Below are 26,020 nucleotides of genomic sequence, written 5' to 3' on the forward strand. Positions count from 1 at the left end.
ATTGTTAGTTCTATATCTGTTCCAGTTTACTGTGTACTTTCTGCATGTGTATTTGTTGTCTTGTAAGACAGCAGTTACAGCATTCAAGTGTGTTGATGACAAAACAACTATCAAGCCTCAGTGAAACACAGAGCTTCACATCCAAGCAATCTGGTTGAACAGGAGCAGAAAGGAGACAATCAGGCTGAAGCAAGTCAGCCATTCTGTTACAAAACCCCAAAATATTATCCCTGATTGTATCAAAATCATTATATACAGACAATTGAGGGAACTTCAGAAAACGGCAGCAGTCTTTAGGAACACCTTTTAACATAAGTCCAAAAGCAAGCTGTTGAAGGAATTATGAGGGGAGAATCCTTCTGTGAGCTGTACATGTTGGAGGCTAAGCCCATTTTGTTGAAGCAACAGGGTACACTAACCTTCCTGCTAGAGTTCCAGCCATCTATCATTGAAGGTGAATTTTGATGTGGCTCAGCTATGTAACCTTGGCTCAGGCTGCTGAGGAAATTACCAAGCTGTGAGGAAGTTCATAGAGTAGAGCCACATATGATAAAACAGGTAATATTGGAGGCAGAGCAAAAAATCGTTCAGACAAGGCTAGTTAGCAGCCCAAGAACTCAAGAGGAAAAGCATTCCTGTCAGATGATATAAAATCCTAGGCTAAAAAAACCAAATAGGAATTGGAAGATGGCAACTCAGCAACACTGTTGCCAGGACCAAAGATGTTACTATCCTTCCTCTACCTGACTGATGGCTGCCTAGCCAGGAAATACTCATCAGGGGGTTTCTTAGTAGGCATATTAGTGCTTAGACTCTGGTCCTGGCCATCTGTTGTGTGCTTTAGGAAAAAGGGACTTGCTTTGGATTTTTAAGTTGTGTTCAGACTGCTGGCAGTGTCCATTCTCACATGGTAAAAGCTTGCTGTGCATACCAAAAGGGCCTAATAAGAGAGGGTTACAAATTGATGGTGAATGTGGGCAACAAATATCCTTTGTCATGGAGTGGAGACATCTTGCATTCTTCAGCTTGGAAGCAAGAAGTATGAAAGCAGAATAACTGAAGCTGAGTAAACTTGTCTTTTGAAAGGAAAATGCATAATCTATTGTGCTTACAGTACATGGGAGAGTGATGATTTACAGAATCACAGAATGTTAGGGGTTGGAAAGGACCTCGAAAGATCATCTAGTCTAACTCCCTTGCCAGAGCAGGATCACTTAGACTAGATCACACAGGAACGTGTCCACATGGGCTTTGAATGTCTCCAGAGAAGGAGACTCCACAACCACTCTGGGCAGCCTGTTCCAGTGCTTTGTCACCCTCACAGTGAAAAAGTTTTAACTTATGTTAATATGGAACCTCCTATGCTCCAGCTTGCACCCGTTGCCCCTTGTCCTCTCATTGGTCATCACCGAGAAAAGCATAGCTCCATCCTCCTAACACTCACCCTCTACGTTTTTATAAACATTAATAAGATCACCCCTCAGTTTCCTCCAAGTTAAAGAGACCCAACTCTCTCAGCCTTTCATCATAAGGGAGAAGTTCCAACCCCTTAATCATCTTTGTGGCTCTGTTCTGGACTCTTTTAAGCAGTTCCCTGTCCTTCTTGAACTGAGGGGCCCAGAACTGGACACAATATTCCAGATGCAGTCTCACCAGGGCAGAGTAGAGGGGGAGGAGAACCTCTCTCCGCCTCCTGACCGCACCCCTTCTAATACCCCCCAGGATGCCATTTGCCTTCTTGGCCTTGAGGCCACATTGCTGGCTCATGGTCATCCTGCTGTACACCAGGTCCCTTTCCCCTACGCTACTCTCTAACATCTCACTTCCCCAACTATATCGGTGCATGGGATTGTTCTTTCCCAGATGCAAGATTCCCCCCTTGCCCTTGTTGTATTTCATTAAATTTCTCCCTGCCCAGCTCTCCAGCCTATCTAGGTCTCGCCGAACGGCAGCACAGCCTGCTGGTGTGCCAGCCACTCCTCCCAGCTTTGTGTCATCAGCAAACTTGCTGACAGTGCACTCTGTTCCCTCGTCCAGGTCATTGATGAATATATTGAATGGTACTGGTCCCAGTACCGATTCCTGGGGGACTCCACTAGATACAGGCCTCTAACCAAACTCTGTCCCATTGAGCACAACACTCTGACTTCTTTCTTTCAACCAATTCACAATCCACCTCACTACCCGATCATCCAGACCACACTTCCTCAGTTTAGTTGCGAGGATGCTGTGGGAGACGGTGTCAAATGCTTTACTGAAATCAAGATAAACCACATCCACTGCACTACCATCATCTATCAACCTGGTTATGTCTTCATAAAAGGCTATCGGGTTGGTCAAACCTGACTTCCCCTTGGTAAAGCCACATTGACTGCTCTCTCCAGATGACCGTCTTATCCTTGATATGCCTAGAGACAGGTTAAGTTGTTCCATCACTTTTCCAGGGATTGAGGTGAGGCTGACTGGTCTGTAGTTAATGGGGTCCTCCTCCTTGCTCTTTTTGAAGACTGAACTGACATTTGCATTCCTCCAGTCCTTGGACACCTGTCCTGTTCCCCACGACTTACTAAAGGTGATGGAGAGTGGTCTAGCAGTGACTTCTGCCAGCTCCCTCAGCCCCCGTGGGTGCATCCCATCAGGGTGCTTAGATTTATGTATGTCTAGGTTGCATAACTGATGCCTAACCCAGTCCTCATCAACCACGTCAAACTCCTCCTTTATCCTGACTTCCTCTGGGGCCTCAGGTGTCTGGGGCTCCTGAGGACAGTCTCCAGCAGTACAGACAGAGGCAAAGAAGACATTCAGTAACTCTGCCTTCTTTGTATCCTGTCACCAGGGCACCTGCCTCGTTCAACAGTGGGTGTACATTGCCTCTACTGTTACTTTAGTCTGCAATATATTTGAAGAAGCCCTTTCTGTTGTCCTTGACCTCCCTTGCAAGGCTTAACTCCAAGGAGGCCTTACCAATGCCTTCATCCGTGACTGTTAAAGCTGAACAAAGAAATTCAAGAAAGGTTATGACAAAGCAGCTTTCTGGAGTTAATAGGTTGTATTAGCTCGTGTACCATCTTCACTTACTTTTGCTACACATATGGTGTATTTTCATTGCTAAAAAATACGACAATAAGGTTTCCAAGTTTGGTAATATGGATTCTCGCTCCATAACCTGGCAGGGACAGATGGCTCTTTTGACCTATTTGGCTCTTCCTGCTTATCCTTGAAAGGTCATAAAATTACTATTGCAATATTTTTCTTATTTCAAAAAAATTTTTGCTTGTTGTTTGCTATTTTTGTGGGTCTGGTTCTTCATCATAATACGGCCATTTTACACCTACATTAAAGCCATTTTTCAAAGTCAATGAGAAAGAGCTGGCATTAATATAAAGGAAGTAAAATATTTCGTGCTAATTATGTATTGTATTTATCTAGAGAGTGATGATACAATGAAGAAAGATACAGTTACATGAAACTTTTTGAAAACAGTGTGAAGGTTGTGCTGGTTTTTGCTGGGATAGTTAATTTTCTTCATAGTAGCTACTATGAGGCTATGTTTTGGATTTGTGCTGGAAACAGTGTTGATAACACAAAGATGTTTTAGTTATTGCTGAGCAGTGCTTACAGAGAGTCAAGGCCTTTTCTGTTTCTCAGCCCATCCTACCAACGAGTAGGCTGGGGATGCACAAGAAGGTGAGAGAGGACACAACTGGGACAGCTGACCCCACCTGACCAAAGGTATATTCCATTCCATACGCTGTCATGCTCAGCATATAAAGCCGGGGTAAGAAGAAGGAAGGGGGGAACATTCGGAGTGATGGTGTTTGTCTTCTCGAGTAACTGTTACGTGTGATGGACTCAGCTTTCCTGGAGATGGCTTAACACCTGTCTGCCGATGGGAAGTGGTGAACGTATTCCTTGTTTTGCTTTGCTTGCACACAAAGCTTTTTCTTTACCTATGAAATTGCCTTTATCTCAACTGTCGTGGTTTGAGCCTACTCAGCTGACAACAAAAGCACCACACAGCCACTAGCTCTCTCCTACCCCATCCCCTGAAGGATGGGGAGGAGAAAATGAAATCGAAAAGGCTTGAGGGTGACACAAAGGACAGGGAGGGCTCGCTCACCAGTTAAGGTCATGGGCAAAAGACGGACTCAATTTGGTGATAACAACATACATTTAATACAAAATAACCACCACTATAAAGGAGAATGAAAGATACAACCAGGTCTTAAATACAACACACCTTCCCGGCCCCCCTAGCAAAAGCTAGAACGTTGATTTGTTACCAGCGCTACGCTGGTCACCAGTCTGAAATACAGTATCATATGGGATGCTATGAAAAAAAATAATTCTATTCCAGCAAGTCCCAATACAATCAAATAAAATATTAAAATCCAAAATCAGTTATTCAAAGACTAGTAAACATCAAACTCAAGCCTATTACATAGCCTTAGTTCTTCCTCTTATATTTATACTGTTAATATATGATATATACCAACTATTGTATTTATTAGTTTATGTATGGATAATATAGATGCAGTCATGTACTGTTTTACTCCATAGGAGTCCTGTTACTTCAATGCAATTAGATCTTTAAGATTGATATGATATGAGGATCTAGCCCTATTTTTATATAATGACATGTCTTACCATATTTCCTGTCTCAGAATGATTTTCATATCGTGCATCTTCAGCTGATTTCTATGCCACTTGATTAAATATAGACATTGACTTCAATCTCAGATCGTGCTGGGTATGTTGTCAAGGAAGACCACAAAGTAAACTGCTGCTTTGCTTAATACGTATGGGTTAACTAATGCCTGTAGAAAGTTCCACCTTCTTTCTGATTTTAAGTCAGCTGCATTGTGTTCTGATTTGCCTCACATTGTGCAGCTAATAGAGCTTCTCCTCTTCTGAATGTTTCCATCTTAAATTTAAATGAGATTATTGCTGTGAAAAGTTCTTTTTAAACGATTAGGTTAATAATCTGGAAATTATGCCTACTCAAATAAAGTGCTATAGCTAGCACCATTCTTACTGTTTATTGCAAGTCCATGGAAATGTGTGTTTGTGTGCACGTGTGTTTGTGCATGTGGTTACCAGTTTCCAAGGTCATACTTCTGATACCCTGAATTTAGCCGTAACTATGATTTATTTCCTTTTTATTTCGCTTGTGGAGACTTAACAAATAGTGAACATGTTCTTGATTGCAGCAACAGCTGTAGATATATCCAGGGGTCATATCACAAGCTAGATGCCTACCATAAATCTTGGATCAATTAAAATTTGGGTTTTAGCTGAGTGGACAACTCCTGTTATTGTTAATTTCCCATTCACCTGAACTTCTGGCTTTTCTTTAAACCACATTTTGAAAAAAAAAAAAAAAAAGTCAAGAGATCATTATTCTGAAAAGTTTTATCTTACTTACTTAATCTTTATACCTACTTATATAGCAGTCAGTTTTCCTCTTGAGAAAACTTGCTTCGTTGAGAAGATAGCATGTGATTCATTACATGGAACATGATTTTCTATACTGGATATACCTAAAATTAACCACACGTCTATGTGCAAAATTGTCCCATTATCTCTCATTTTGAACTCTCCTATTAATTCCTCTGTAGCATTTGAATTGCAAATCACTTCCTAGATAAGTATAAGGAGGAAGACATGTTGAGTGCCTGGATATAGTCAGGATTTAGAAGAGAATGGAGATGTTCCAGATGTACCATTTACAGGTAAGAATGAAGTACCTGTGGACATCATAGAATCATAAAAGAGTTTGGGTTGGAAGAAGCCTTCAGAGGTCATCTAGTCCAACCCCCCTGCAATAAGCAGGGATGTCTTTAGCTACATCAGGTTGCTCAGAGCCCCATCCAACCTCTCCTTCAATGTTTCCAGGCATAGGGCTTCTACCACCTGTCTGGGCCAGCTGTTCCAGTGCTTTACCACCCTCACTGTAAAATATTTCTTCCTTATATCTAGCCTAAATCTACCCTTTGTTAGTTTAAAATCATTATTCCTCATCCTATTGCAGCAGGCCCTGCAAAGAAGATTGCCCCCATCTTTCTTATAGGCCCCCGTTAGGTACCAAAATGCAACGATAAGGTCTCAACAGATCCTTCTCTTGTCCAGGCTGAACAACACCAATTCTCTCAGCCTTTATTCATAGGAGAGGTGTTCCAGTCCCCTGATCATTTTTGTGGCCCACCTCTGGAGTTGCCTGAGTTGTGTTGAGGGCTCCAGAGCTGGACACAGTACTCCAGGTGGGCTCTCACCAGCATGGAGTAGAGGTGGAGGATCACCTCTCTTGATCTGCTGGCCATAATACTTTTGATGCAGCCCAGAATACAGTTGGCCTTCTGGACTGTGAGTGCACATTTCCAGATCACATTCAGCTTTTCATCCACCCACATCTCAAGTCCTTCTTGGCAGGTCTGCTCTCAGTCCCTTCATCCCCCCTATTGATACCAGGGGCTGCCCCGACCCAGGTGCAGAACCTTGCCCTTGGCATTGTTGAACCTCATGTGTTTCACTTGGTCCCACTTCTCAAACTTGTCCAGGTCCCTCTGAATGGCATCCCATCTCTCAGGAGCATCAACAGCACCACTCAGCTCAGTGTTGTCTGCAAACTTGCTGAGGGTGCACGTAGTCCCACTGCCTATGTCATTGATGAAGATATTAAAAAGCATTAGTCCCAGTATGGACCCATGAGGGACACTACTCATCACTGATCTCCATCTGGACTTCGAGCCATTGACCACTACCTTCTGGATCCAGCCAATTCCTCACCCACCAAAAAGTCCACGCATCAAATCTGTATCTCTCCAACTTAGAGAGAAGGATGTTGTGGGGTACAATGTCAAAGGCCTTACAGAAATACAAATAGACAACATCCGTAGCTCTTCCCTTGTCCACCAATGTAGACATAGAAAGCCACTAGGTTGGTCAGGCATGACATGCTCCTGGTGAAGCCATGCTGACTGTCCTGAACCACCACTCCATCCTCCATGTGCCTTAGCATAGCTTCTACAAGGATCTGTTCCATTATTTTCCCAGGCACAGAGGTGAGGCTGACAGGCTGATAGTTCCCAGGGTCCTCCTTTCTCCTCTTTTTAAAAATGGGTGCAATGTTTCCCTTTTACCAGTCACCAGGGACTTCACCTGGCTGCCATGACTTTTCAAATATCATGGAGAGTGGCTTGGTGACTACATTGACCAGTTCCCTCAGGACTCTGTGATGTATTTGGTCAAGTTCTATAGGCTTATGTATGTTCAGGTTCCTCAGATGGTCACAAATCTGTTCTTCTCTTACAGGGTGAAGGACTTGGCTTTCCCAGTCCCCACTTCATGTATGGCTTTTCGTTTGCACTCCAGCTCTGCATGTGGATGCATAATCAATCACTATGCTGTAAGAATCAGGACTGTAAACTTTATGTTTGTCTCAAACTTAGTCTTTGAAGAGGCAAGTCACCATAGCAACAACGCGCTGCCTTGAGGCTGTGCATAGCTTCTTAGAAGCATACCTGTTTTATCTCCATAGCAACTGCACCTTAGAAGAACACCTGTTCTGCATACTGCCTCGGGGGCTAGCTTGTAATCCACACGTGAAAGCAGTATGTCACTGTCAGATTGGATCTTGCTGCTTGGCCACAGCCAATCATCATCCAGTTGGTCTGAGACTAAGGTATAATAGGGACTCTTGGCAGCCTTTTGAGTGTCTGCCTGGATTGGACCACCACTCGATGGAGAAGACCATCCGGTTGGAACAGCAGGATGCTGTAGATACCTGGTGGTGCCTATAGCTGCTCACTTTTCTCTCCCTCCCTCCCTCCCTCCCTCCCTCCCTCCCTCCCTCCCTCCCTCTCTCTCTCTCTTCCTCTCTTTCTAAATAAACCTTTGTAATGGTATTGACAACATATAGCCTTGTTTGTGCCTTAATCTCTTGTCAGATATTTGAATCAGCAGTCCCGATAAGAGTTTAACTCTTCCGGACTGTAACATATGCTCACAGTCACATATTTGACTTTTTTATACAATTGCCTTTCAACAAACATAAAAATACCTTCTTCCACATTAATGTCTTTCATCTCTCAGAGCAAAAAATTCAAGTGCTCTAAGAGCTGCCATGAATTTAAAGGTGTGCAAGAGCCCATAGCCTTGTACAGATGTAATTCCTCATAACCCATGTAACCTCATTAAGCCCTTGGTGTGGTTTGGAAAGTATTTCCCCTTAATAAGTACCAGCTTAAGGACTAAGCTTTTTGTCTGGACTAGACTTTTTCTAACCCTACTTTCAGGAAGCATAGGTCCAAGTGTGGCATCGTCTTGATTCCACTGACTCCATTGGGGTTACACCAACAGCAAATTTGGTTCAGCGTCACTGCAGCCACTGTGTCTCTATGTGTTTGTTATTTTTATTATTATGTTGCAATTTCTGGAAGTATTTCTTTAAGAATTCACGTTTTCAGTACTGCTAATAGTCAATTTGGTGATACATTAAATCTTGGAAGGGGTAGATAGAGCAGCTGCACTCAGAGGGACTCACTTGGAGACGAAACTGCAACTCACACTGAGGGAATTTACTTTTATACATAAACCTCCCCAAATCATTCCCTTATCCATGTTGCCAATGTATGTATACCACCTATTCAGCTACACTTATCCCAGTGAAAAAGATGGAGCTAAGCAATGGAAGTACTGGTACTATGAGACAGTCTTTCATCTCTAAGGGTAACTATTCAAATTTGAGTCTGATGGTGTCAGTAAGTCGTTACAGTCTGAATAGCTGATTGTAGTCTAAGAAATGATGAGGTGAGTTCAGCCTTGATGGATTTAAGTAAAAATTACACCCATTACCTAGCATGGTTAAGACAACACACAGAAAAGCTTTATTATTTGACACTGAAATTTGCTGAAACCTCTGTGACACATATTTAATCTCTTGCTCTGCTGTGAGAATAAGAGTAGCCATAAGGGCAATATGACTACTCTGGCTACAATTAAGGATGAGCTTACGTGTGTTGCTGGACTGGGAGCAGATTGAAATGCATAATTTCTTTTAAATTTCACAGAATCTTCCCAAATTCTGCAGTTTTTGGGGTACCATCATCAGTAGCAGTAGAAGCTGTACCTGGACTTGTACTAGGGAATGTGCATGTGCAGAGGGAACTTTTAAAGCTAATACCATGAGAATCCGGAGATTAATTTAGGATTCCTGTTTTACAGGGTTGTAAAGGAGTTCTATAGAAGACTACTAGTGTTTTAATCCTTTCTTTTCCTTTCCATTTTAGCATGTTGAAAATTCAATGAGAGAAAGCCAGTAACTGAAGTAATGAGTTATTGTAGGAAATTACCTAGCAGAGAGAGAGCATACTTAATATGGACATAGAGGAAATAAAGGGTGAACAGTAGGTACTAACAGACACTGTCACACAGAACTTGTAACCAATCACATAAGTAAGGTAACTGCATGCTGGGCGGGTGGACAAAGCGGGATAGCCAATCTGAAAATGCATGATCACATGTACGGAAATAAAACAGTATATAAGACGCAGCCAAACGTTCAATAAAGGCCTTTTGTTTGAAACCATATTGGTTGGTATGCAGAGTCTGTCCTTGCGTGACCACAATTGGTGACCCCGATGTGATAATGATTAAGGAGGCTTGATCGCACTTTGGAGGCAGGCAAGGGGCCAGTCAGGGGGGAGAAGACGAACTTCTCCGAGTGTCTGAGAGACGGGAAGTGTGCACACGGATTACCTGGGAAATTGCAGGTGGGTGACCAGGAAGAATGGGAATGCCTCTAAGTAAAGAGGAAGAAAAAGTTCGGGAAATACTGCTACTTATACTCTCTGAGAGATGTGAAGATTGATAAACAAACTGACTAAATTGTTGCATTGGGGACAAAGACAAGGATTTTTCAAAACCCCCAACAACGTCTTTGAATCCGGAATATGGGCCGATATGGGTCAGGACTTGTGGGACTCGGTCGGTGCTGGCTCAAAGGAAGCAGCTAATCTCGCTCCCATCTGGAGACACATTAAGACCATTTTGGAGGATATTAAAACAGAAAAACGAGTAGTGCTTTCGGCGCAGCAGGCTTTGACCCCAAAAGCCGAGGCTCCTAATGAGTTGCGAGCGTATCCTGTGGATGCCCGTGATTTTTCAGGGGGGAGGATTATGAAATAATTCCTACTGCACCACCTTTACCGTCCATGCCGCTCCTAGACGACTCCCCCGTGGAGAATGCACTGATGGAAACAGAGCCTGAGGAGTTTAAGCCACAACCGATATGAGAGGAGCCTGAATTGTCTTCTCCTGCTTCTCCTACTAACCATCATCTACATGAAGAGTTATTACAGCAGAAGGAACAACTAAAGCATATAATGCAGATTGTGCAACAATTAGTGGGGGTAGTGGGAGGTGCAGGGGGAGCAGGAGGTGCGGGGAGGAGCGACAAACAGACCTTTAGATTTAGAAATAACTAAGTTTTAAGAAATGCGCCGCTTAACTGATCTGTCTGGGAAAGGTGCGGGGGGAGCGACAAGCAAACCCTTAGATTTAGAAACAGCTAGGTTCTCAGGAATGCGCCGCTTAACCGATCCGCCCGGGAAAGAGCAGCCAGAGGGTTGAGGGGGGGAACGGAAAGCAGGAGCGGGCCTCCCAAACCATGATCCTGTTCAGAAATGGCAAGGGATAATAAAAGAAGCCATAATTGAGGGCACATTTGTTCCTAATGCTTTCCCGGTGATCACGCCGGATCCCACTCTCCCTCAACATCGGCAATGGGCTCCATTAGATTGGAAACTCGTTCGCAAGGCCCAAAAGTCAATTCAACAGTGGAGTTTGCAAAATCCATATGTACAAGCCATAGTGGATTCTATATTTTTGGGCCAGTTGTTGACACCCTTTGACTGTTTTAAGCTGACTGAAGTGCTCTTAACCCCTACGCAACGGTTGTCGTGGCAGGCAGATTGGGAGTCTCGAGTCGATCTTGCAATATTACGAAATCTTGACCACAATCCAGATGACCCCTTGTTTGCGGCCACAAAGGATATGCTGTTAGGAAAGGGTCCATTTGCTGACCCCCATTTACAGGCACAACTCGACCCTGCCATTTTGCAACAGTCAAAAGCTCTGGCCACAGCCGCGATAAAACAAGTCCCACAAATGGGAAAACCGCGGCCACCATATACAACCATTAAACAGGGGGATCAGGAGTCATTTGTAGAATTTTTGGATCGCTTGAGGGCAGCATTAGATGCAGTGCCTGGGCTACCTGCAGATGTGAAGGCTACACTTGGCATGGAATTGGCAACCCACAATGCAAATCGCACATGTCGAAAGTTAATTGCGGCCCTTCCCAAAACCGCTACATTAATAGACATGATAAAAGCCTGCTCTAAGGCTTCACTGGTAGAAGAGGAAGAAAGAGCAACGGTGCATGCCAAGGCCCAGGCGCAGGCGTTGGCCGTTGCTCTCAAAGAGTTTATAATGAAAGAAAAAGGGAATAAGGGACTGAGGTCACAAAATTGCTTTCTTTGTGGACAAAGAGGTCATTTTAGGCGAGAGTGTCCCAATAACAAAGAGAAAAAGTAACCAACAATTAGCAGCAACAACAGGGGACTATCGGCAGGTACAGGCCTTGCTGGGGCATGTCATCGTTGTCAAAGACTTGGGCATAGGGAGAATGAATGTCGATCGCGTTTTAGAAGGGATGGGACCCCCCTTGCCCCACGAGCTTCGGGGGCAGGAAACCGGAAAAGGAGTGCAGGGAGAGGGAGCGTGATGACACCAATATGCTCTCAAGGTCAGGCTGCCTGGCTGGTATGCGACCCACAACGGCCAGAATTGCCGGAGTGGACGTGGTCACTGCCGTCCCAATCACCATAGAAGACAAGTTCATGTAGTTCCATCCACAGCTAATGGGCCATTAGGTAATGGATTGAGTGCTTTGTTATTGGGACGATCTTCTACTTCCAGGCAAGGTATCTTAGTAATCCCCGGTGTAATCGATGCAGACTATACCGGAAATATAGGAATCATGGTAAAGGCGATACAACCTCCAGTTCACATTCCCAAGCAGATGAGACTAGCGCAACTTGTGCCTTTCCACGCTTGTGTGCCTCGCCTGGGAGTGGACACTAGAGGGGATGGAGCATTTGGTTCGACGGGATCTCCTCAGGTATATTTGACCATGCCAATTACCGAAAAGAGGCCTGTAAAAGCAGTAGCAATTAAGGGGCCAGATGGAAACACTGTAATGCGGCTTTACTGGATACCGGGGTAGATGTAACCATTGTTCCTGGGTTGACATGGCCCCATAATTGGCCGCTGGCCAGTTTGAATACACCAATAATGGGAGTGGGAGGAGCACAGCTGACTCACATCAGTGCTGAGTTTGTAGCGGCATGGCCTGAGGAGGAACCCTCGAACAGGGTTAAGGTTCGCCCTTACGTTATGAACACTTCAATATGGTTAATTGGGCGCGATGTGTTGTCACAACGGGGCATTCAAATGTCAAATGAGGGTTTTGTGGGGTGGCCATTGAGGGGCCACCAATCCTGAAATTATCATGGGTGTCTAAAGAGCCAGTCTGGATTGATCAATGGCCGCTATCGGATGAAAAGCTCACCCATGTGGAAGAATCACATGGAGAAGGAATCAAATTCAGAAGAAGACCCTGATGGTTCGACACCATTGTCGTCATTGACAAAGCCATCTACGTGCCCCGAAAAGAAAGGACAGTGTTGACCTTGGGTATTGGTTGCATGTGGGCTGTGTGGGGTAGAGTGTGGAAGTCATATCAAGGTTCCGGTATTATGGTCGGTGTGGCCTTGGCAGTGGGAAAAGGTAAAAAAGGAAAGATGGCTTGTTTGGAAGCATAGGCAGGAGCAGAAACAGAAGGAAAAAAAAACGAAAATGCAAGAAGCAACAACAAATCTATCAAAGATGAGGATCTTAAAGTTTGTAATATGGGGCATTTTAGGAGTAGTTGGTACCGCAGCCGTTCATCGGATTAATCCCAGGCATACTTGTCTGGTTGGCGCAAGTGTGGAAGGAGCTATCCCCCGTGCTGCCTGGTGCCGCCATAAAGAATACCTGCTTAATAACACTGAGTTGTTATTGAGTTTTCTCAGATTCAGTTGACAACCCAGATGTGACAATCTCTGTCCGGCTGCAGAAGCTGCTGAGGACAGGGACTCCCTAGGCGCGCCCCGGGACCTTTTCTCGGAGGGACTCCCTGACTCATCTGGCTCGCTGTAGGGGCAGACAAGGACCATCTACGGAAAAAGGTATTCTTTCGCGTTCTGGTTCAGGTATACCCTCTGGAAGGTGTCCGCAAAATGTAAGAGATATCCTACGATGGGCACTGTACATCTGGCAAGATAATACATAGCACTTGATCTGGAACATACTCTGGTCTGGTTCTGTAATTTGCTCAGTGCTCGCACTGTGAACCAGGTCAGCATTGACGTTAACATGTACTTTGATCACTGACATTGATATTTGACTACATGAATTGGAACTTGTCTGATACATGTATGATACTGGATTTTAGTCTGTTTAATGCTATAGTTGCTATTGTAGTAATCATAGTTGCAAGTGTCCCCTTATGTCCTTTGTGTGAATGGTGTAAAGGAGCTCCTTGTGCGATAGTGTAAAACCCGGTTATCTGTATTTGAATGTGTGAGTGAGTGAGACGCAGTGTTACTGTGAAGCGAGTGTGAAGTCCCGATCTGCAGTTCCATAACCCTACAAGGGGCCTGGCCGAAGACAGACGAAGCAACTGGGAACTGTTCCAAGTGTATATCTGTGAAACAGCGGACAATCAACATGATGGGACGAAATATGGGGCAAATGGGTAATAAATCTTCCAGGTTGGCTTAAAGGGCTACTGGTGCGAGGGCTTGTTTTATTAATTGTTGCACTTTTAATATTATCATTAATACCTGTGATTTTAAGCTGTGTGGGAAAAGTGCTCGAGCACACTGTAGCTTCTGTATTTGCTTTATAAAAAAAAGAAGGGGGAATTGTTGGAAATTATCTAGGAGAGAGAGAGCATACTTAATATGGACATAGAGGGAATAAGGGGTGAATAGTAGGTACTAACAGACACTGTCACATAGAACTTGTAACCAATCGCATAAGTAAGGTAACTGCATGCTGGGCGGGTGGACAAAGCGAGATAGCCAATCTGAAAATGCATGATCGCATGTACGGAAATAAAACAGTATTAAGACGCAGCTAAATGTTCAATAAGGGGCTTTTGCTTGAAACCATATTGGTTGGTATGCAGAGTCTGTCCTTGCGCGACCACAAGTTATTAATAATTAAGTGGATATTAATGAGCATTAGTATGAAACTGGTGTGTTAGCCTTGATACTTATTATGACACAACTCCATCCCATAACAAATCCCTATATTATTTTCAGCTGTCTCATCTTGTGGGAAAGTGTGTATGACTACAAGATGTAGCAATGTTAACATGGAGTTTCCCCAGAGAATATGTTTGCTCCTGAATGCAAGCATTTGTCTACATCCTAGGAGATCCTAAGCAAAATGTTGTGTGGAACATCTGCTGTTTAGGAATCTCAGTCTCAGGCATCTTTAAAGAAATTTTCATTTATTAACAATGATTATTGATTTTAAAAAATCAAGACCATGTAAAGCCAAACATTTAGAACAATTTTAAGGAAAGTTGAAACCAAATTACTCCTAAAATTAAACAGCTCGACTCTGCTTGCATAGCAACTTCAGATGTTAACTGTAAAGCCACCTGTTATTCTCTGGGCATCTACACAATTCTCATTAAATTATTATTTTTTAATATCCAGCCTCAGGTAATTACTTTTTACCAGTTAACATAGCTTATGTCAATTATAAAAAAGCTTAAGATAGAAAAATAATAATATCAGTAAAATATCCCTTGAGGTCTGACCTCACCAAATACAAATCTTCGAAATAGGGGATGGAGGTGGCTATGCAAAACAAAAAACAACAACAGTAATGATAATCATAATCTTATAACATCTGATAGCAGCATGGCAAACTAAACACCCAAATAAAATAGCCACGGTCGGCTAAATAAAATATCTCAGTCTCCATTTGCTGTGATAGACAACCAATCTGCTAATTAAATGACATAACCATAATGATATGACTTGACTTCAGAAACAGAAAAAGTCAGCGAGGCATGCAGTAACGGTGAAGGTAAGCTCAGTGGCTTAGTGCCAGCCCAAGGTGGGCAGGCGGCCAGGGGCATCCCCGGAGCCAGGGGAACCCGAGGAAGAGCCCAGAGATCCAGCAGCTCTCACAAGGACAGCTGAATGAGGTGTGGGCATTGCCAGTAGCAACTGTGGGAGATTTAAACGGCCTCAGGGAGCACTAGGGACCAGGGTGAGGAATGGCAGTTTACATTGCAACAGGGAGGGCCCTCCAACCCACTTGTAGACCAGCAGCCCGGGGAAGTGCTCCAGGTCTCTGCCAAAATGGCAGGCACTCGCTTCAGAGCTGAAGCCAGCGTTCCTACAGGGAAAACCCCAGAGATGCCTGATGCATCCACCCAGACTGAAACAGTAGGGAAGGAGATTTCAGTTCAGACGGCAGGTTGCAGCGACTGCCCAGACCCTTCACCTGGTGAAAGGGAAGCATTTGCACAGGGTGTCCACAGGTTGAGGATCTTTTATGTCAGGTGTCAGGGCTGCAGGAAACAGTCAAAAGGCTGTGTAGCATTAGAGAAGCCGAGACGTAGATAGGTAGGTGGTTTCAGAGCCATGTTCCTGTAGCAGACAGTACTGCGAATGAGTACAGCCCACAAAAGCAGGGCTCCACTTCAGTCTCCACCCTCCAGCATCACAACAAAAGCCAGATATGAAGCTTTAACAGATGTAGACACCCATGAGCAAGGTCTGCATAGAAAAACTGTGCCAGCAGCACACGGTGGGTACTGGAAAAAGAAACGAGTACTTGTAGTGAGTAACTCTGTTAAAAGTCAGAGGGGCCCATCTGCCGAGTTGACAGGAAGTCATGGAAGGTATGCTGCCTTCCAGGAGCTAAGACCTGAGACGTAGCTGAGAGGGTACCACAGCTTGTTAAGAGCATGGACTACTACTCACTGTTACTCTTTCATGTGGGCCTGAATGATGTTGCAAGTCACAGACTGCGTAGAATCAAGAAAGATTTCAAAGCCATGGGATTGAAAGTGAAAAATTCTGTTGCCCATTATCTTTTCCTCCATCTTATTAGTTGGAGGAAAGGAGGCAGCCAGAAACAGACAAATAATGTGTATCAACTTCCGGTTACGTGGCTGGTACCTTCGTGAGGGTTTTGGTTTTTACAACAATGGGATATTCTTTGACCATAACCTGTTAGGGAGGGATGGAATCCACCTGTCTGGAAGAGGCAAGGGTATCTTTGGTAACCAGGCTGGCCGACTTGATGAGGTGAGATTTAATCTGAAGGACTTGGTGGGTGGAGTTCAAAGTTGCGATACTCATGCCACAGTACCCAATTACGGAATAAACCAGGTCAAGTAGAGCAGCAACAAGTATTCCTCAGCTGCCTTCCCTGATGAATATCAGAATGTCAACTGCCCCAATGACGTGTATGACTATGGTGGATCATCCTGAATCTCTCCAGGGAAACCTGTGTGCTCAATTACTCTTCTGAAATACTTGTACGCCAATGCATGCAGCATGGGGAATAAACAGGAGGAGTTAGTGATCTGTCAGTGATCTCAGGCCCATGATCTCATTGCAATCATAGAGACATGGTGTGACAGCTTGCATAATTGAAATACAGTCGTAAATGTCTATGTACTCTTTACGGAAGACAGGCCAACTAGGCGAGGTGAGGGAGTTTCTCTTTATGTGAGAGAGACCTGGATTGTAGCGAGCTCCGCCTAGGTGATGATGAAGAATGAGTTGAAAGCTTGTGGGTAAGACTTAGGGGTCAGGCTAATATGGGTGACACTGTTGTGGGTTTTTTCTACAGGCCACCTGATCAGGATGAGGAGGCAGATGAAGCCTTCTACAGACACCTGGAAGCAGCCTCAAAATCACAGGCCCTTGTTCTCATGGGAGACTTCAACTATCCTGATATTTGCTGGAAAAGTAACACAGCTAAGCACCCACAGTGCAAGAGGTTCCTGCAGAGCATTGGCGATAACTTTTTGACTCAGATGTTGGAGGAACTGACAAGGCGAAGTGTGTTGCTGGATCTCACAATAACAAAGAAAGAACGACTGGTCCGGGATGTGATGGTTGAGGGCAGCCTTGGCTATAGTGACCCCGCGATGGTGGAGTTCAGGATCCTGCGTGGAAGAAGCAGGGCAATCAGTGGGATTGCAACCCTGGATCTCAAGAAAGTTAACTTTAGCAACTTCAAAGACCTACTTGGAGGAATCCCATGGGCTAGAGTTCTAGAAGGTAGGGAGCCCCAAGAAAACTGGTTGCTATCCAGTTACCACTTCCTCCAAGACCAAGATCAGTGCATCCTTATGAGGAAGAAATCAAGGAAAGGAGGCAGAAGGCCTGCTTGGATGAGTAAGGATCTTCTGGAAAATCTGAAAATGTAAGAATGAAATTTACAGAAGCTGGAAAAAGGGACTAGCCACTTGGGAGAAATGCAGAAATGTTGTCAGAATACGCAGGGATGCAATGAGGAAGATTAAGATCCACTTGGAATTAAATCTGGCTAGGGATGTCAAAGACAACAAGAAGGGATTCTTCAAATGCATCAGTAGAAAAAGGAAGGCCAGGGAAAATGTGGGCCCCCTGCTGAATGGCTGAGTGCCCTGGTGATGCAGGATGTAAAGAACGTGTAGTTACTGAATGTCTTCTTTGGCTTAGTCTTTACTGCTAAAGCTGGTCCTCAGGAACCCCAGACTCTGGAGGTAGGAGAGGAAGTCTGGAGGAAGGAAGACTGCCCCTTAGTCGAGGAGGATTCAGTTAGGAATCTTTTAGGCAAGCTGAACACTCACAAATCCATGGGCCCTGATGGGATGCATCCGTGAGTGCTGAGTGAGTTGGCAGATGCTATTGCTAAGCTGCTCTCCATCATCTTGAAAAGGTTATTGAGGACAGGAAAAATGTCTGAGGACTAGAGGAAAACTAATGTCACACCAATCTTCAAAAAGAACAAGAAGGAAGATTCAGGAAACTACAGGCCAATCAGCCTGACCTCCATTCACTTAAAGGTGATGGAACAGCTCATTCTGTCTGTTATCTCTAAGTATATCTCTAAACAGGTGGAGGAACAGAAGATTATCAGGAGTATTCAGCATGGATTCATCGAGGGGAGCTCATGCCTGACCACCCTGATGACCTTCTATGATGGTGTGACTGGCTGGGTGCACAAGGGGAAAGCAGTAGATGTTGTCTACCTTGACTTCAGCAGGGCTTTTGACACTGCCTCCCATCACATCCTCATGGGTAAGCTTAGGAAGTGTGGGATAGACAAGTGGACAGACAGGTGGATTGAGAACTCGCTGAAAGACAGAGCTCAGAGGTTTGTGATCAGTGGTGTTCCCCAGTGGTTAGGGGTTAGGTCCAGTGTTATGCAGTATATTCATCAATGACCTGGACGAAGGGATGGATTGTACCCTCAGCAAGTTTGCTAAAGATACAAAAGTGTGAGGAGCAGCTGACACACCAGAAGGCTGTGCTGTGATTCAGCAAGATCTGGGCAGGTTAGAGAGCTGGGCAGAGAGGAGCCTAATGAGGTTCAATAAGCGTAAGTGTAGGGTCCTGCACTTAGGCAGAAATAACCCCATACATCAGTACAGGCTGGGAGTGGACCTGCTGGAGAGCAGCTCTGCGGAGAAGGACTTGGGAGTTCTAGTGGACAGCAAGTTAACCATGAGCCAGCAGTGTGCCCCTGTGGCCAAGAAGGCCAATGGTGTCCTGGGGTGCCTCAAGAAAAAAAAAAAAACAAAAAAACCCCCAGGATCGATAGAGTCGAGCCTGAGGGTGGCAGGCCACTGTTGGGAGAGAAATTGTTAGCCTGGCTCAAATGCATCTACACTAATACACACAGCATGGGTAACAAACAGGAGGATCTGGAAGCCGTTGTGCCGTACAACAGCTGTGACATAATTGCCATCACAGAAACATGGTGGGATGACTCCCATGACTGCTGTGCTGCAATGGATGGCTATAAGCTCTTCAAAAGGAACAGATGAGGTAGAAAAGGCAGTGGGGTGGCTCTCTATGTCAGGGAGTGTTTCAACTGCATAGAACTGAACAACTGTGATGGAGTGGTTGAATGTTTATAGGTAAAGATGAGGAGGAAGTCCAGTGAGGCAGACATCCTGTTGAGAGTCTGTTGTAGGCCACCGAACCAGAATGAAGAGGCTGATGAAGCGTTCTACAAACAGCTGGCAGAAGCCTTGAAATCATCAGCCCTTGTTCTCATGGGGGACTTGAACTTACCAGACATCTGCTGGAAATACAACAAAGCAGAGAAGAAGCAACCCAGAAGGTTCCTGGAGTGTGTGGAGGATAACTTCCTGACACAGCTGGTAAGTGAGCCCATCAGGGGAGATGCCTTGCTGGACCTCCTGTTTACTAACAAAGAGGGGCTGGTGGGTGATATGGTACTTGGAGGCCGTCTTGGACTTAGTGACCGTGAAGTGATAGAGTTTTCAATTTTTGACAAAGTAAGGAGTAGGGGCAGCAAAACTGCTACCATGGACTTCCAAAGGGCAGACTTTGACCTGTTTAGGACACTGGTTGAGGAAGTCCCTTGGGAGTCAGTCCTAAAGAGCAAAGAGGTCCAGGAAGGCTGGACATTTTTCAAGAAGAAAGTCTTAAAAGCACAGAGACAGGCTGTCCCCACGTGCCACAAGACGAACTAATAGGGGAAACAACCGGCCTGGCTGAACAGGGAGGTTTTGCTGGGACATAGAAGAAAGAGAAGGGTCTACCACCTTTGGAAGAAGGGGCAGGTTACTCAAGAAGAGTACAGTGATTTAGTTAGATCATATAGAATGAAGATTAGGAAGGCAAAAGCCCAGTTAGAATGCAGTCTGGCCGCTGTTGCAAGAGATAATAAGGAGTGTTTTTACAAATACATTAACAATAAAAAAAGAGCCAGGGAGAATCTCCACACTTTATTGGATGTGAGGGGGAACATTGTCACCGAGGATGGGGAAAAGGCCAATGTACTTAATGCCTTCTTTGCCTCAGTCTTGAATAGTCAGACCAGTTATCCTCAAGGTAATCAACCCCCTGAGCTGAAGGGATGGAGACCGGAAGGTTTCCTTCATAATCCAGAAAGTAGTAGCTAATGACCTGCTATGCCAATTGGACACAAGTGTATGGGGCTGGATGAAATCCACCTGAAAATACTGAGGGAGCTGGCAGAGGAACTTGCCAAGCCGCTTTCCATCATTTATCAGCAATCCTGGTTAACAGGAGAGGTCCTGGAAGACTGGAGTCTTGCCAATGTGACGCCTATCTACAAGAAGAGCCAGAAAGAGGACCCAGGGAACTGCAGGCCTGCCAGCCTGACCTCGGTACTGGGCAAGATTATGGAGCGGTTCATCTTGGGCGTGCTCACATGGTATGTGCAGCACATCCAGAGAATCAGGCTCAGCCAGCATGGGTTCATGAAAGGCAGGTCCTGCTTGACCAACCTGATCTCCTATGATCAAGTGACCCACCTAGTGGATGAGGGAAAAACTATGAATGTTGTCTACCTGGACTTCAGTAAGGCATTTGACACAGTCTCCCACAGCATCCTATTGGATGAGCTGGCAGCTCATGGCTTAAGACAGGTGTACTCTTTGCTGCATTAGAAACTGTCTGGATGGCCAAGCTCAGAGAGTCTTGGTAAATGGAGTTAAATCCAGTTGGTGACCAGTCACAAGCAGTGTTCCCCAGGGCTCAGTATTGAGGCTGGTCTTGTTTAATATCTTTATCAACGACCTGGATGAGGGGATTGAGCACACCCTCAGTTTTTGCAGCTGAGACAAAATTAAGCGGGAGTGTTGATCTGCTGGAGGGTAGAAAGGCTCTGCAGAGGGATCTGGACAGGCCAGATCAATGGGCTGAGGTCAATTGTATGAAGCTTAACAAGTCCAAGTGCCAGGTCCAGCACTTGGGTCTCAACAACCCCATGCAACGCTGCAGGCTTAGGGATGAGTGGCTGGAAAGCTGCCTGGCAGAAAAAGAGCTGGGGGTCTTAGTTGACAGCCAGCTGAACATGAGCCAGCAGTGTGCCCAGGTGGCCAAGAAGACCAACAGCATCCTGGCCTGTATCAGAAACAAGTGTGGCCAGCAGGAGTAGGGAAGCGATTGTGCCCCTGAACTCATCATTGGTTATACCACATCTTGAGTACTGTGTCCAGTTTTGGGTGCCACAGTGTAGGAAAGACATTGAGGTCCTAGAGCGGGTCCAGAGAAGGGCAACAAAGCTGGTGAGGTGTCTGGAAAAAATGTCTTATGAGTAGCTCCTGAGGGAACTGAGATTCTTTAGCCTCATGAAGAGGAGGCTGAGAGAAGATATTACCGCTCTCTAGAACTACCGAAAAGGAAGTTGTAGTGAGGCCAGTGTTCTCTTCTCCCAAGTAACTAATAACAGGACAAGAGGTAATGTCCTCAGGCTGTGCCAAGAGAGATTTAGATTGGATATTAGCAAAAATTTCTTTACTGAAAGAGTGGTTAAACATTGGAACAGGCTGCCCAGGGAGATGGTGGAGTCACCACCCCTGAAGGTGTTCAAAAGACATATAGATGTGCTGCTTAGGGACATAGTTTAGTGGTGGACTTGGTAGTGTTAGGTTAATGGTTGGTGTAGAGAGAGTGCAAAGTTAATCACTAAGTCCAAGTCACATACACCATGTAGCTGCATGCCTGGAAGCATGAAATTCAGCATCCGGCGAAGTGGCAAGCACTGGGCAGGGGGTAACCATCACTAGATCGATATCTGGTGTAATGTGGATTGCCTGGAGGAGTGTGAGGCGGGGCGGAGGCCTCGTGGTCCCAGTCCCTCATCTCTTTGCCCTAAAGAAAAGGAGCCACTACCTTCATCCATGCAGGTGTAAATTAACAGACTTTGTAGCATTAACACAAGCAATTAAGATAGTCATCCCCACCCGCACGTATACTCTGGTGATGTAATGTAAAAATTCGAGTATAAATATCACCCCAATTTTGGCCCAAAAATTGGCACAGGATCAACTCGGAATCATACCGACGACTGGACAGATTGACGAATTTGCTCCTTCTCCATCCCCCCTACTTGGGACGCCTTGTGGGTTATATTATTTACCTCAGCTAATAATGAGAGATACACTTTTCCTCCCCGGGGGTATTTCACATTTTCTCCTCAGGTACATTTCTATGGTTCTCTGAGTGTATCCTTGATTCTTGTTTGTCACGACTTTAGTCTCTTGTTCCACCGTATCCCTGTTTGACAGGCTTCTCTATTTGCCAAGCGGCCAGGCCTACAGGGGACAAGTTATTATTGTTGTTAATGTATACGTGTGTTTATGGTGTGTGTTGTTGTTATTATATTAGTGACAAACCTTGTGTTATACCTGTAGCTTTTAATTTATCATCGGCAAGCTAAAAGAACCTCTAAATGTTGCTGTAAACAAACAATTACTATTTGTCTCTCGATTTGCGTCTGTCACATGTTTGGAGCCGGCTGCACAAGACCGGATTGACTTCCCCATTTTCGCAACAGATGGACCTGATGATCTTAAAGGTCTTTTTCAACCAAAATGATTCTGTGATTGTATGATATGAAGAGTGTGGCCAGCAGGTTGAAGGAGGTTATCCTCCCCCTCTAATCTGCCCTGGTGAGGCCACATCTGGAGTGCTGTGTCCAGTTCTGGGCTCCCCAGTTCAAGAGAGACAGGGAACTACTGGAGAGAGTCCAGCGGAGGGCTATGAAGATGATTAGGGTACTGGAGCATCTCTGTTATGAGGAAAGGCTGAGAGACCTGGCGCTCTTCAGCCTGGAGAAGAGAAGACTGAGAGTGGACATTATCAACGCTGATAAATATCTAAAGGGCAGGTGTCAAGAGGAAGGGGCCAGGCTCTTTTCAGTGATGCCCAGAGACAGGACAAGATGCAACAGGCACAAACTGGAGCACAGGAAGTTCTACCTCAACATGAAGAATAAATTCTTTACGTTGAGGGTGACAGAGCCCTGGAAGAGACTGCCCAGAGACATTGTGGAGACTCCATCCCTGGAGACATTCAAAACCCTACTGGGTACAGTGCTATGCAACCTGCTCTAGGAGAACCTGCTTTAGCAGGGGTGTTAGACAGGATGATTTCCAGAGGTCCATTTCCAACCTTTACCAGAAGAAGTTTGAAGATATATTGACACACATTTTTTGCTGTGAAGTCTTGCTAAAAATATTAGACAAATATCTTAGATTTAAAGAAGTAATATTAACATATGCTGGTTTTTGTTAAATAATCAGATGATTTAACAGCACTTATTCTTCTGTGGAAAAAGCAAAGGAAATGAACATGATGTGCAGGATGAAACCTAATTCTTTCTATGCTTTTCATATGCTGTTCTCTCCTTTATATATCTTATGTAAAAAAAAAAATTGTTTTTCTCTTTCAAGTTTTTGCTTTCTCTTTGAAGACTTTGATACACCCAAATGTTTCTCATTTTGAAGCCCATTGAATGAAGGAACTGCAATATGTTTCAATTACAGTTGGGCTAATCTGTCTGCCACATTTACTGGTTTGTGTAAAACCCTGATGAGAGCACTGAATGAAATTGATAAAATTAGACACCTTTGGCTGAGTTGTTTACATCAAAATTGTAAATTTAGGTGAAAAAACTAGTTTAAAGAATGGACTTTGCCAATCCCCACTTCATAAAAGTATAAATGCCACCCAAGAGTCAGATGGATTACAGCATTATAAAGACATGGTAAATAGGAAAACAACAGGGTCTATTTCTAAATTAGATTTATAAATTCAAACATAAGAGAGTAAACTATGTAGCTGGAACCACATCAGGAAATGATCCACATGGAAAGGAAAATGGAGAGGAAAAAGGAGAGGAGAAAGGAGAGGAGAGGAGAGGAGAGGAGAGGAGAGGAGAGGAGAGGAGAGGAGAGGAGAGGAGAGGAGAGGAGAGGAGAGGAGAGGAGAGGAGAGGAGAGGAGAGGAGAGGAGAGGAGAGGAGAGGAGAGGAGAGGAGAGGAGAGGAGAGGAGAGGAGAGGAGAGGAGAGGAGAGGAGAGGAGAGGAGAGGAGAGGCAAAGGCAAGGCAAGGTAAGGCAAGGCAAGGCAAGGCAAGGCAAGGCAAGGCAAGGCAAGGCAAGGCAAGGCAAGGTTTTGGTAGCGGAGGGGTTACAGGGGTGGCTTCTGCGAGAAGCCTGTAGAAGTTTCCTCTATGTCCGATACAGCCAATGCCAGCTGGCTTTTAGATGGACTCGCTGCTGGCCAAGGCCGAGCCAATCAGCAAAGGTGGTAGCACCCCTGTGATAACGTATTTAAAAAAGGAAAAACAGTTTATTGCACAGCAGTAATTGCAGCAAGAGAGGAGTGAGAATATGTGAGAGGAATATTTTCTGCAGACAACAAGGTCAGTGAAGAAGGTGGGGAGGAGGTGCTCCAGGCGCCAGAGCAGTGATTCCCCTGCAGCATGTGGTGAAGGCTGTCCCACTGCAGCCCATGGATAGTGGAGCGGATATCTGCCTGCACCCCATGGAGAATGCCACACCAGTGTAGGTGAATACCTAAAGGAAGCTGTGAACCCATGGGAATCCTGTACCAGAGCAGGCTCCTGGCATGACCTGTGGTCCCCTGGAAAGAAAGAAGCCCACGCTGGAGCACATTTGCTGCTAGCTATCCCGTGGTGGTGGGGCCCACGCTGGAGCAGTTGGTTCCTGAAGGACTGCGTCCCATGAAGGAGACCCACACTGAAGCAGTTCATGGAGAACTGTAGCTCGTGGGAAGGACTCAAGCTGGAGAAGTCATGGAGGACTGTCTCCTGTGAGAGGGAACCCCACATTGGAGCAAGGGAAGAGTGTGAAGAGTCCTCCCCCTGAGGAGGAAGGAGCAGCAGAAACAACAATGTGATGGACTGACTGCAACCCAATTCCCTGTCCCCCTGTGTCACTCACAAAGTTTAGCCCGGGAGAGAAGGGAGGGGTGGGGGGACGGTGTTTTAAGATTTGGTTTTATTTCTCATTTCTCCTCTCTGAGTTAATTTGTAGTAAATTACATTTGTTCTCCGAAGTTGAGTCTGTTTTGCCCGTGACAGTAAATGCTGAGTGATCTCCCTGTCCTTATCTTGACACAGAAGCCTGTTATATTTTTCTCTCCCCAGTACAGTTGAGGAGGGGGAAAGTGACAGAGTGGCTTTCTTGGGCCTGTGGCATCCACCGGGGAAAGGGAAGGCGAAGGGAAGGGCAAGGCTAAGACAAGGAAAATGAGAGGAAACGAAAATGTGATCATGGCATTTCACCCCTGTATTAAATTATCTTATGTGTTTCACTCCCCCTCTTTCACCTTTGTTTCCATGACCAAAGCCTTTTACTGTTGTAAAAGTAACTGCCTCTCCAGAGGGGGCTGGTGTTCAGGCTCATTTTGTGAAACTAGCTTGACTTAATGCAATAAATACATTTACATTTTAACAAAAATAGAGATGCTTTCTGTCTCAAACCAAGAACGTGTTTTATTAGCATGGTATCAAACAGTGAAGTAGTATGAAGAGGTGGAACTGTAAACAGGCTGAACTAGTATGAATGAAAACATAGTAATTCAATTCTTCCTTGCCAGCTGAATATGCTATTATAACAGGAGGGTGTAGCATTTACCACAGACATTAACAGAGAGACCCATTCACTGGGCTCTCAACATAAGTAAATCTGTGTTTCCTTACCTTGTGTTTAAACGAGCATGAAGCACTTTCTGTAGTGAATATGCTTTGTTACTGTTAATTTAAGGCCCAGTGAAGTCTCTGTTAACATTCACTGGATTCACTTTGTTTGGAAAACTAGTTTAAAAGACTATGAAAATTAATCACCATTTCCTTCATAT

Source organism: Leptosomus discolor, chromosome Z (genome assembly GCF_034619465.1).
Source record: "Leptosomus discolor isolate bLepDis1 chromosome Z, bLepDis1.hap2, whole genome shotgun sequence".
In the NCBI taxonomy this organism is placed as follows: Eukaryota; Metazoa; Chordata; class Aves; order Leptosomiformes; family Leptosomidae; genus Leptosomus; species Leptosomus discolor.